At 35.9% G+C, this 12,823-nt stretch overlaps 1 long non-coding RNA gene across 1 annotated transcript in view; it reads left to right on the top strand.

The window, feature by feature from the left end:
• LOC149175383 (uncharacterized) overlaps positions 1-12,090 on the top strand; it is a 28,571-nt gene extending 16,481 nt beyond the window's left edge. The window contains exons 2-3 of the long non-coding RNA XR_016258549.1: positions 11,303-11,448; positions 11,887-12,090. This is a non-coding gene — a long non-coding RNA (uncharacterized LOC149175383). The remainder of the gene's footprint in view (positions 1-11,302; positions 11,449-11,886) is intronic.
• The last annotated feature ends 733 nt before the right edge of the window (positions 12,091-12,823 follow it).

Raw genomic sequence — 12,823 nt, forward strand, 5'->3', positions numbered from 1 at the left:
CATACTTCTGAACTATAGGTCAAACATACACATATACATGGAAATCCACATAACACGTATATTTCTATTATATAATTCGATTACAGACTAAGGCATTTCAACCTTAGGCATAAATTCTCCTTCGACTATATTGTATTCTCACTCTCTGTCTAGGCTCTCTCCATCTCACAATACAGAACACGTAGGTTCATAATATATAGAAATAACTATAGAATCATGGATCATTCTAGATCCATGATATTCTCCTAAAATTGTTTAAACAAACTCCTAAATCTTTCATTATGCATACATGGAATATTAAACACAATTACTTAAGTCTTCTAGAGACTTATCAATTCCATCAAATTAGCTCTGTTTTGACAGAATTTTGCTCCCAGTTTACATGATTTTCCACGTCTCCTTCTCCATAGCTCTGACTTTGAATTTTGGTTAAGGGTGGTCGGATGCTCCTGCATCATGTGCTCGCATCATTTGAGGGTTGAGATAGATCACCATCTTCTCCCGGCAGAAATGATTTGCAGACTTTTCTCTTTGCGTGAGGTAGAGACTAAGGAGCACTTTATGTTTAAGTCTCCTGTCTAAATGAGATAAGAGGCAGGTTTTATTGCATATAAAGGGACTTGGGCATAAATTTATCAACATTCTTCAAACACATCAATTATAAATGCCTTGCCTTGCAAATTAGGGATTCACTTTCTCTTAGATTATGCCTATTTTAGAGAAATTCTAGAGCAACTACCCATAGTGCCTCCTCTTTTCATCAAATCTAGGATAGGGGATTGAAATTCTTCATGAAACTTGGTTGGACAATGCAAGAACCATCTAGAATTTCTCTATGGCCCACACCACCAAGGCTCCAGATTGTGCCATGTTGAGGTCACCTGTGAGAAGCAAAGCTACTTAGAATCATCATCACTGCAGAACGCCTACTCAAAGAAGCATTACCAGTTTCTCCCAATATTGTAGGAGTTCTTCAACCCTGTATGTGGGAAGTGGTTATACTTCTTCTTCTGCCTCCACTTCAACCAATAACCAAGAGTAGTTTGATGTCAACCAGGATTACTCACCACAACCCTATTAGACTAGGCATCTTTCTAGAGGAAACTATTCAACAGACATGTGGTGTTGATGTCCATACCATTAATTTGGATGATTAGAAGGAATGTATACCTTCTCTAGTGGTAGTGGAACCTTAGTTTAGGAAACACTTCTTTTACTACACCTTCCTCGCTTCTAAGGTTTTCCTTCTCAGGACAATGCTCCTGTACATCTATCTTGATCTCATTCCATGTTGCTCTTATACTCATTGTTCATTTCATTTTAAAGGGGCTCCTCTTTTGCGCTCCTATATTTTGTTTGGCTACAATTGTTAATTTTCACTAGTTCCTTAGGTCATATTAAGTTACAAATATGATCAAACTTTGACTAGATCTATCCTGCCCATATGAACTATATAGACACATGTATGGATACCAAACACACATTTCACAGAGAAAATGACTACTATAGAGATGATTGGGATGCCCATACAAACTATAAGGACACATGTTTGGACTATTTATATAATTAAATGGATCCTAACAATATTGTCTGTATGACTGTACAAATCCGTATTGTGTTATCCATGCTACCGTATGGGACTGAGTGTTGTTGGAAACATCTCTTTCATAGTTACCTGCTCTCTCTCCCTCTATGTGCCTCTATGTTTCTCAACCTACTCAACTTCCCAAGTGTGTTGAAAAACTCTACCTTGACCTATCTATATACTTTTAGCAGAGAATCTATTTTTAAGACTCCTCCTAGTCTAAGTTACCCATGAGATACAATCTTAGGCTCAACTGCTAAACATAAGAATTTCAATTTTTTTACTAAAATGAATTACAAAATAGAAATACTTTTCCAAAAATATAATTATTTTCAAAATTATTTCAAACTAATTCTTATGTTCACACTGAACCTATGCAAAAGTACATGTCCAAGCTATAATTCTCAATAGTGAGATTTTTAGTTGATCTAAAATTGGATCCTAGATAAACCTCAAAGTCTAAAAGATTTCATGTAAGAGGTGAAAGGTGCCAATGGCACACATACTTTTTAAATCAGAGGAAAATGGAAATATCAAGCCACTCTCAGAAATAGTCTCATGGTAGGAATCCCTCCATTCTGAATCCAACGCAACTTGAATGGGTGAAAACAGATTTTAGATGGGAAAGCTATCATAAAATGAATCTGCCCCTTTTCAAAGGAAAAGGAGGAAAAATCCCTGAAACAATGGGTCTAAAAACCCTCTAAGTCTTCCAACTATCCCAAAAGGGAAAGACTAGCGCAAAGGTGAAGTTTTAGACTTATCGCATTACACTATCGGAAGGCTAAAAGCATGAGAAAACAACGAAAAACAAGGTAATTGAATGCTTTAACAATGAATGCACAGGGGCTTTTGGATCTGGCTGATCAACAGTCCAGATCCGATCAACATATTGCATTGGTGGTGATCGGCGGGTCAGAGCGGAGGCATGGTGCAATGGATCGGGGTGATGTCATGGAGTGATTGCTGAAATCGGTAGATCACCATTGGCGAACACAATGGAGTGGCCATATTACATGTATATGTGTGATAGTCTGATTGCGATAACCGATATTGGTGGATCGCTGTCGGAGATCACAAAAGGGAAGGACCCCCAGGCCTAGCGACATGTGATATGTGATATGGACGGACTTGATAGGGTTCTGGAATGGAAGCATATATATTTTGAAATCCACCAAATGTGATTTGTAATTTATTTTGCTTGTTTCGTTTATTCAACGACAAACAAAGGGGTAGGCCAATTGTGATTGCGATAAGTAATCCCCAAGTGGACTCGATAGGGATATAAAGCGAGATTATAAAACATTAAAGTCCAGAACTGTGTGTTCTATAGATTTTTCCCGTGTGTTTGCAGCATTTTCATGTGTGTAGAAAATGGCTATTTCAAAGGAATTTTAAGCATTTATTGCACTGTTTGTTACCAAATATATGGCATCCATCCTAGGAAGCATTTAGCAATGATTGCTAACTCCTAGAGGAGGAAAATGAAGGGACAATGGCTTGAAGACAGAGAGCCTGAGAGGGGAGATAAATAGGCAGTGTGATTTGGCTTGAAAGCCACAAAACGGTAGAGAGCAGAGGCTGTTGGGTTGTAGAACAGTGGCCAAATTATGTTTTCTATTGAGTTGTTGATGGTGACTAACTTGCTCTTGTTGTTGAAGGTTGCTGCTAGGGTTTTACTATGAAGCAAAAGCCAAGGAGGCAGCGTAGAAGCCAAAGAGGCAGCATAGAACAAAAAGATCAGCTAAGTGAGCCTTTGGGGCCACTTGAAGTTCAAGTGAAAAGCCAGAGAGCGTGAAAGTTGCAGAAGGCAGAAAGAAGCCAGAGGCGAAGGGCCAAGAGCTAAGAGCTAGAGCCAAAGAGCCAAAAGTCAGAGGTAAGAGCCAGAACCAGAGCCAAAGAGAAAGAGTTAGAGCCAAGAGCCACAACCAAGAGCCAAGAGCCAGAGCAGAAGAGCCAAGAGCCAAAAGCCAAAGCTTAAAGAGCCAAGGGATAAAAAGGTTTTTGAACCCACTGTTTATGTGTGGAACAGTAGGAGTTGAGTCAAATACTTGTAAAATACTTACACCATAATCCTAGAGAGCCAAGTCAAATTGACAAGAGTTCACAGAGATGTAGCCCAAGAGTTGTGGGCGAACTCCAATTAATTTGTTGTCTTATGTGTTTGTTTCTATTGCTGCTCTATTTACTATTGTATGCATTAATATATTAGTTTAAGCACATTCACATATCAGCACCAACAACAAATTTTAAAGTAAATAATTAGCTGAAACAAATACAAGCCTACACCCATATTTTCAAGCATTTTTTAATTCTGCATTGGTTAATTAAATAGACTTGGGAATATTCAAGATTTGGAAGTGGGAGAGGTTCTTGTAAGTTAGACAAGAAGCTTAAGTGCCCCATTTTCAGATCAAGTGGTATTAGAGCTAAGATTGATTAAACACACCTTCAAGGAAGGATTAGATCAAAATGCTTGTTTACGGACTGACTATTTGTTGAGTTTGCAGAGGTGAAGTGAAAGCTATTGATAGCTTAGTCCAAGAAGGACAAGAAGGAGAAGGGATGAAGGCATTCTTCTATCCCAAAGGACCTCAAGGCAATCCAAAGCACAAGAGGTTTGTTGCAAGGTGTTTCTTAAATAAGCTCTTTATTTGTCTTGTTGAAGTTCTTTTTATTCGTTGGCATAATGACAACTTCTACAAGTGGGTCCTCAAATTCTCCTCCCTTCACAAGACTCTTTGATGAAGACATGAAGCAAGAATTGTCCACCATGATGGATATGGTGAGAGAAATGTATGAGTATGGAAGAAAGAGCAGCATGCTTAACGAGGAGTTAAATTTGATGAAGGAAGAGAAGTAGTTTCTTGCTAACAGACTGCAGGAAATGGAGAGGCAACTTCATATTGAAAATATAAACCTGAAAAGGATGCATGAGTTGGAAACACAGCTCTTTGTTTCCCAAGAAGCCTTAGTCAAGTACTAGCTTGAAGAAGAGGTAATCCATTCCAGTTTGTCTTCAAATTCCTCTGAGAATGCTTGTATTGGTTCTTTTGAGAAACATACTAAAGGCATAGGATCCAAGCCAATGTCCAAGATGGGCTATGAAGGAAAGGGCTTGGGAAAGCATGCGCAAGGTATTGTTGAGCCAATAATGGTTGAGTAAAGGCCTAAGTATTTGGGTCTTGGCTATGGACATTCTTATGGGCAGAGTTCCAAATCTTCCATGAAATCAATTGAAACAGTCCCAAGAAGGAGGTTCATTTCATGTCCTCTACCTCAGAAGTGTGAAGGTTGTATCCAAGAGGAATACAATAGCTTGAAACATCAATTGCAGGATGCAGGTGTTCAGAAGCACACACTTGAACCAAAGAGTTGGGGACACTCTAACAACCTTGAAGAGTTTGATGGTGTTCCAAAGGGAGCCACTTCTTCATTTGCTTCACCTCCTCATCAAGGCAATAAGGGTGAAAGAGGCAGGTATAAATCTGGTTCCAATTATATTCCTTTTGATTTTGCAAAGCATGATAAATTTACACATATGTATGGGGAATGAGTTGCGTGTTCCTTTTTTGGTTTGGATAATCATGATGTTTCTATATGTTGGAAGAGAATGCCCGCATACAGGAAGTAGAAGAAGGAAAAGAAGCAAGTAGCCAAAGGTCCATTGGATAAGGAAAATCATGCTGTCAAAAGGATGCACATGCATTGAACTTACTGCCATAAGCAAGGACATCTTGCTACAAAATGTTGGACTCTGAATCCAACAATGCTTCCACCAAAGCTGAAACTTGAAAGAGAAGGTTACAGAAATGGAAGTGAAGATTCCATGAATGATGTGTCTCAAAATGATTCACATGATGATGTTGATGTGCAAACAATGGTAGCACCTTTGAAAGGGATTGGTAAGGAATAGTTAGATTTCTTATCTGATTGAGATTGCATGTCTATTGATGCATCTACATTATATGTTCATTTTAGCTTTGAAAGCACACTTTACTTATGCCAAAGTTGAAGGATGAAACATTATATTTCATTACAAATTAAAAAGTACAATGTGCTTAGGTGAAAGTTGAAGGATGAAACATTATATTTCATTACAACCTCGAAAGTACAGTGTGCTTAAGTGAAATTTGAAGGATGAAATGCATGCATGAGAATGTGATGCCAAGTTAACTTGGTCTCCAAATGGAGATAATGATGAAAGTTTCATCTTTTGAAAAAGAGTCCTAATTGTATTTTTCTACATGCCTGACTTGAAGGGTCATTATTTAAAGGCATGTTTCATGGGATTTCTATCTAGTCCATATTTTGTATGCAGGTGTAAGACACGAAGGTGTTCAAAAAATGTGAAATTTGTTTCTTTTGTCGAAGTAGGAGTTAGTCCATCCAGTTGTTGTCTGTATGCCTATTGTTGTTAGTAGTTGTTGTTGGCAGCCTTTCAAATAGGTACAAATGAAAATTTTGTGGAGCAGATGTACTTCAAATTTGTTGAGCCACCTTGGATACATGATCAAGCAAAGAAGATCAAACTACCTTCTATGACCATTTCAGTAGATGTTTTACAGGAAGGCAAGGAGGAAGACAATTCTTCTCAGGAAGACCATCCCATCCAAAGAAGGGAAGTGGTCAGAAACTTTGGTTCAGAGGAACTATGCAAAGGCAAGTGTAGGGAGGCTGAAAGAAGAGGGTGAGTCACTCTCATTTATTGTTTAGATCAGTATATTAGTGTTTTGGAGACCAAAAGTTCTTTTAGTGGGAAGGCGTGATCCAAAATTGGATCCTGGATACACCTCTAAGTCTAAAAGACTTCATGTAAGAGGTGAAAGGTGCCAAATGACACACATCCTTTGTAAATCATATGAAAATGAAAGTCACAGGCTACTCTCAAAAATAGTCTCATGGCAGGGATCCCTCCATTCTGAATCCAATGCAACTTGAATGGGCAAAAATGAATTTCAGATGGGAAAGCTATCATAAAATGAAGCTGTCGTTTTTCAAAGGAAAAGGAGGCAAAATCGCTTGAAACAATGGGTCTAAAAACCCTCTAAGTCTTCCAACTATCCCAAAATGGCAAGACTAGTGCAAAGGTGAAGTTTTTGACTTATCACATTACACTATCGGAAGGTCGAAAGCATGAGAAAGCAGCAAAAAACAAGGAAATCAGAGGCTTTAACAATGAATGCATAGGGGTTGTCGGATCTAGCTGATCAACGGTCCAGATCCGATCGGCATATCATATTGGTGGTGATCGGTGGTTCGAAGTGGAGGCATGGCGCGATGGACCGGGGTGATGCGATGGAGAGATCACCGAAATCAGCGGATCGCCATCAATGAATACAATGGAGCATCCATATTACATGTATATGTGCGATAGCCCGACTGCGATAGCCGATATCAGCAGATCGTTGTCGGTGATCCCAAAAGGGAGGGACCCCCAGACCTAGTGACATGCGATATGCAACATGGCCAGACCCAATAGCGTTTCGGAATGGAAACATATATATTTTGAAATCTGCCAAATGTAATTTGTAATGTATTTCGCTTATTTCATTTATTAACTGAGAAACAAAGGGATAGGCCAATTGCGATTCCGATAAGTGATCCCCAAGCAGACCCAATAGGGATATAAAATGGGATTATAAAACTTTGAAGTTAGGAGCTGTGCGTTCTGCAGATTTTTCCTATGTGTTTGTAGTGGATTTCTGTGTAGCAGAAAACAACTATTTCAAAGGAATTTTAAGCGTCGATTGCCCTTTCCATTACCAAATAGGTGGAATCCATCCCAGGAAGCATTTAGAAATGACTGCTAACACTCAGAGGAGGAAAATGAAGGGACAGTGGCTTGAAGATAGAGAGCCCAAGAGGGGAGATAAATAGGCAACACAATTTGGCTTAAAAGGCATAGAATGGCAAAGAACAGAGGCTGCTGGGTTGTAGAGCAATGGCCAAATTATGTTTGCTACTGAGTTTTTTACGGTGGTTGAGTTGCTATTGCTATTGAAGGTTGTTGTTGGGGTTTTGTTGTGAATCAGAAGCCAAAGAGGCATCGTAGAAGAAAAAGAGTAGCTGAGGGAGCCTCTGGGGCCACTAGAAGTTAAAATGAAAAGCTAGAGAGTGTGAAGGTTGTAGAAGGAAGAAAGAAGCTAGAGCCGAAGGGCCAAGAGCCAAGAGCCAGAGCCAAAGAGCCAGAGTCAGAGCCAAGAGCCAGAACCAAGAGCCAAGAGCCAAAGCGGAAGAGTCAAGAGCCAAAAGCCAAAGCTTCAAGAGCCAAGGTATAAAAAGGTGTTTGAACCCACTGTTTATGTGTAGAAAATAGGAGTTGAGTCAAAGACTTGTAAAATAATTACACCATAAACCCAAAGAGCCAAGTCAAATTGAGAAGAGCTCAGGGAGATGTAGCCCAAAAGTTGTGGGTGAACTCCAAATTAATTTTCTATCCTATGTGTCCGTTTTTACTGCTGCTCTATTTACTATTGTATGCATTAATATATCAGTTTAAGAACATTCACATATCAGCACCAACAACAAATTTTAAATTAAATAATCATCTGAAACAAATACAAGCCTACACCCATATTTTCAAGCATTTCTTAATTCTGCATTGGTTAACCAAATAGACTTGCGAATATTCAAGCTTTGGAAGTGGGGGAGGTTCTTGTAAGTTAGACAAGAAGCCTAAGTGCCCCATTTTCAGATCATTAGTACCTCAAAATGTGTTAAGTAAAGCACCATTAGTGGCAGAAATGAGTAGAAAATATCTTGGCAAAATGCATCTTGATTGTCAAATATGGTTAATATGATTGATTGGCCATCATAGATTACAAATCATCTAAGGTCGATATTTATTTTTGACAATTTGTTTCTTTTGGAAATTTCCTTACTCATTGCGCCATGTAATTATTACATGTAACCCCTCTAAATCAAATGGTGTGTTTAAGTTTAAGAGAGACACATCACATATATTTAAGTGATATACTCATGTAAATTGATCCCTACACAGATGAAATGCAAGGGATACAGTTCTTGGCTAAACACCTCCACTATGTATTTCTTTCCCTAGTAGGTTGCTCAATAGAATTTAGAAGTGAGCTTCAACAATATTAGTCCACTATCTCAATATAAATTTCCAAACTTTTTATGTAAATTCTCCATGGACTCTTTGTAGTCACAGTGAAGTTTCTTCAAAATTTTCTCTATATTTTCCATGAACTCTTTGCAGTTATATTGAAGTTTTTAGGAATAAAATTGCTAAAACATTGATGATGGAGTTTTAGTGATTTAAAAATTCCAAATGCATTTGATTTGTGTTTTTCTTGAAGCCCATATGTACTGAATGTTTGAACAAACGGTAAAGCACAGAATCACTAAAGCTTTTGTGAATTTTCATTGTTGTTTGCAGCACCATGTTTGCCTCAATGGTGTTTTATTAGAAATTTTTATGGGTGTTTTATCTTGGTTTACTTTTAGCAATTTTAATGGGTGTCTTCTCCTTGATTATTTTTAGCAATTTTGTAAGGTATTTTGTCTAATTTGCAGAGAGCAATATCGTAGACTAGAAGCTAATGGTTGTATTAATACTTGCATGGAGCATTGGGCGTATCTCAAGTTTCAATTGTTCATTAGGATCCCTTCACTCAAATTTTGATGTTGCCCCACTTTTGTGGGATGACACTATGAACATGTAAGAATAAATTGATCTCAACAATAAAGAGCAAATGTATTGTTAGCATTTATTCTCAAAGATACAACTTTTATTGAAACTTGCAATATGTTTTGAATTTGAACTTTGAGTTAAATCCATAATTGCACATAAATGGTAAATGGTAGAGTTTCTGTAAAAAGAAATTTCAAACTATTTGTGATAATTTCATTGGAATATAATGCTATCAAAATTGCAATACCCCATGTAGAATGTGTGCTAAGGAGAAAAGTGAGAAAAGATAAATTACAAGTAACAATGGTAATCTTAGTGTCCCTATGAGATGAGTTGAATGTGAAGAGTTTTGGGAGGTGAGATATGTTTCTTACATTTGTGGAAGTGTTAATCAAAGGAGAAGTAGCACTATCTATAAAACTTAGTGAAAATGATCTTATTTTCTAATGGAAGAGAAAATAATAGCTCCAAACCAAGAGACTGTTATTGATAGTCTTCTCAACCTGAAAAAGCATGTCCCTGATGCGTATTGCCTCCTTATATGTCAATGGTGGCTTGGAAGAGATGCCTTCAGCTTCCTCCTCCACTTACACTATTGCTTTTATTGTGACCTTGATTGTGTGTCTACGATGAGGATGAGTATCTCTTATCATGATGTATATGCTTTTCTCTTTAACAAATACCTCATATATTTCAAAATTTAGATCACTGAAACCGTTAACTTCATCTCTCCACAACTCTTGGCACAAGCTAGTAGCTTGCCCCACCACCACCCTCCCCCAAGGCACCAATATGTGATCATTGAGCTCTTTCCTTTACCTTTAATGTCAATAGACTCATTTTCAACTCCCTCCAACTTCCTTCGGAACATTATCAAACATTGTCTCTTAGAAACACACTCTATAGTAATTGTGTGTGTGCATGTTATGTGCAACTTTAGTAAAAATAAGACTTAAGCAAATATTACTAACAAGCCAAAACACTCTTTCCAAGCAAGCTTAGATAAGAAAACCTCCAAGATAAGAGGGAATGCTTTTTTCAACAGCTTAAGTAGTATGAAACTCCTCCCCCACCAATATTTCACCATTAAAAATGTAAACCAAAACACCTTAGAAATGCTTCAAACACTACTAGAAATATTTCCAAAGCACATATTTCTCTTTCCAACCTATAGGGTGTTTCCAATCCCCCTAATTTTTCATTATGCATTTGTTTATAAAAAGAAAGAAAAATAATAAGAAATAAAACCACTTATAATTTTTAATGAAAGGAAAAATACCTTGCAAGTTAGTTAATTTCAAGCATTTTTGGCATTTTTTAATTTATGTACAAATACAACCTACATAACTATCAACATTCTCTACATATGAGGACAATGAGATACATATCATGGAAAGAGTTATCCCCTAAGTGTGGCAACATTTGTAATAAACTAGGGGAAGCACGTTTTGGATAATTTGAGTGGAATTTGTCCCTAAGTTGGAAACTCCTAATGGATATAACACTATGTTTATTGTTTTCGATTTTTGAGTAGCCAAATAATCTTTAAGGCTAATTTTGGACATTGTAAATGAAAGGCTAAATGGGAGTCAACATATAAATGAGACTTTTATTAATTTGTTGACTATGTTTATCTTCGTAGTTTTCTTGACAATTTGCTATTATAAAATATATAGTCTACTTTAGATTATATTACAGCGTTCATTGTCTTTCGTATCTTATACTTTGGATTATATCTTCTTTCATTTTCATAAGTGGAACTCAATATTGATGGGAAGAAGTAAGAATTGAAGAAAGAAGAGAACAATTCCTTGGCAACACAATATGAATTCATTTTCTAATTTGCTTATTTTAAAATTCATTAGCCATTAGTAACATAATATGAATTCATTTTCTAATCTGTTTGCTTTGAAATTCATACTATGTTGCCATTAGTAACTAATCTGCTTGCTTTGAAATTCATTTTATAATCTTTTACACAATTATTTATGTATCTTGTTTTAAATTTCTATCATCATATCAATTCAATGAATAAATGATTGCTTAATGTTGTTAATTAGATGAATGTGCAAGAACTGCCTCCAAATTCAATTGTGAAGGATTTGCTGGGAAAAGTAGCTTATGGCAATTCACTGTGTACATCATATGGTTTGCCAATGCAAGAGGAGCTAAGGCACTTGAGCCATCAACTTTGGAAATGTTTCGAGTAAGTATTACTATGGTTTTTAATGTTGTGATTCTTTCACCTCATGGTTATTTTTGGCAAACAAATGTTTTAGGAATGCTAGACAAGAGACCAGTGGACAGGTAAACATATTTTTTGTAATCGCAATGTCCATTCCATAATATCTTCTCTTTTTAGATTTTGATGACTCTTAGAAAAGTTTACTTTCATGTTGTTATTTGAGCATGTTCTTTTCTATGGTGACATTCTATTTGCTTTGTTTATATAGGTCATCTGGCCACATAGTGACCACTTTCACCCAAGTGAAGAAAACTTGTTGTATGGGGAAAAATGGCATTATCATTATTGATGTTGATGTATATGTCATATAAATATTTTATAGTATACTTTAGTTTATATTCCATTATTCATCGTTATTCATGTCTTATACTCTGCATTGTATATTTTGTTTGTTTTTAGGAGAGGAGCTAATCAATATTGATGGTAAGAAGCATGAATTGAAGAAAGAGGCTGAGAACATTAACAATGGAATGACAAATACAAAAAGAGAGAGCGAAGAGAACCGATCTAGTGATACCCTTAGAGTCAATATCCCACATAAGGCACACACATAGAGATTGATGTTCAATTATTCAAAGTTGGTGAATTCACCTACAATGCTTTGGCAACACAATGATAATGTTTTGAAGTGATGAAACATCATTTCATGTGTAAATTGTAGTCCAACCAATATTAAGTTCGAAATTCATATTGTAATACTTTAACATTTCATATAATATAATGTGTTGTTGAAATTATTTTTTTTTGTATTTGATATTGTTTAGTATTGTAATTAACATGCAACTTTGCGTTTTCATTGTATGACATTTTTTAAATTTAGTCACGAAATCATACAAATTAATTCATGCTGATTAATAATGAACACATAAAATCAATCTAAAACCACTAAATTAATAGTTTATATTGATTAGTAATGAACATAAATTAAAAAAAATGAATATACGACTAAATTAGTCATTTATAGTGATTATTAAAGAAAATAAATGAAATGAATATAAACTACTAAATTAGTCATTTATATAATGAATATGAAACTACCAAAAAAAGATAAATGACTACTGAAAATGATGAATTTTTTATTGCAAATGACGACTAAATTTTGTATATATATGACTATTAGTAGCTAATTTACATTATCTTATAACATGACCAAAATTTAATCATATTTCTCTAGTCATTAATTTGTTTCAAACAATAACTAAAATTTGCATATATATGACTATTAGTAGCTAATTTACAGTATCTTATAATGTGACCAACATTTTGGTCATTAATTTGTTTTCTCGTGTGATCATATAGTAATATATTTTGTTGGTCATTAATTGTGACAATTAAT

The sequence above is a fragment of the Pinus tabuliformis genome, chromosome 4_1, assembly GCF_031772625.1.
Source record: "Pinus tabuliformis cultivar Carrire ecotype Pingquan chromosome 4_1, CPIR1, whole genome shotgun sequence".
Taxonomy (NCBI): domain Eukaryota; kingdom Viridiplantae; phylum Streptophyta; class Pinopsida; order Pinales; family Pinaceae; genus Pinus; species Pinus tabuliformis.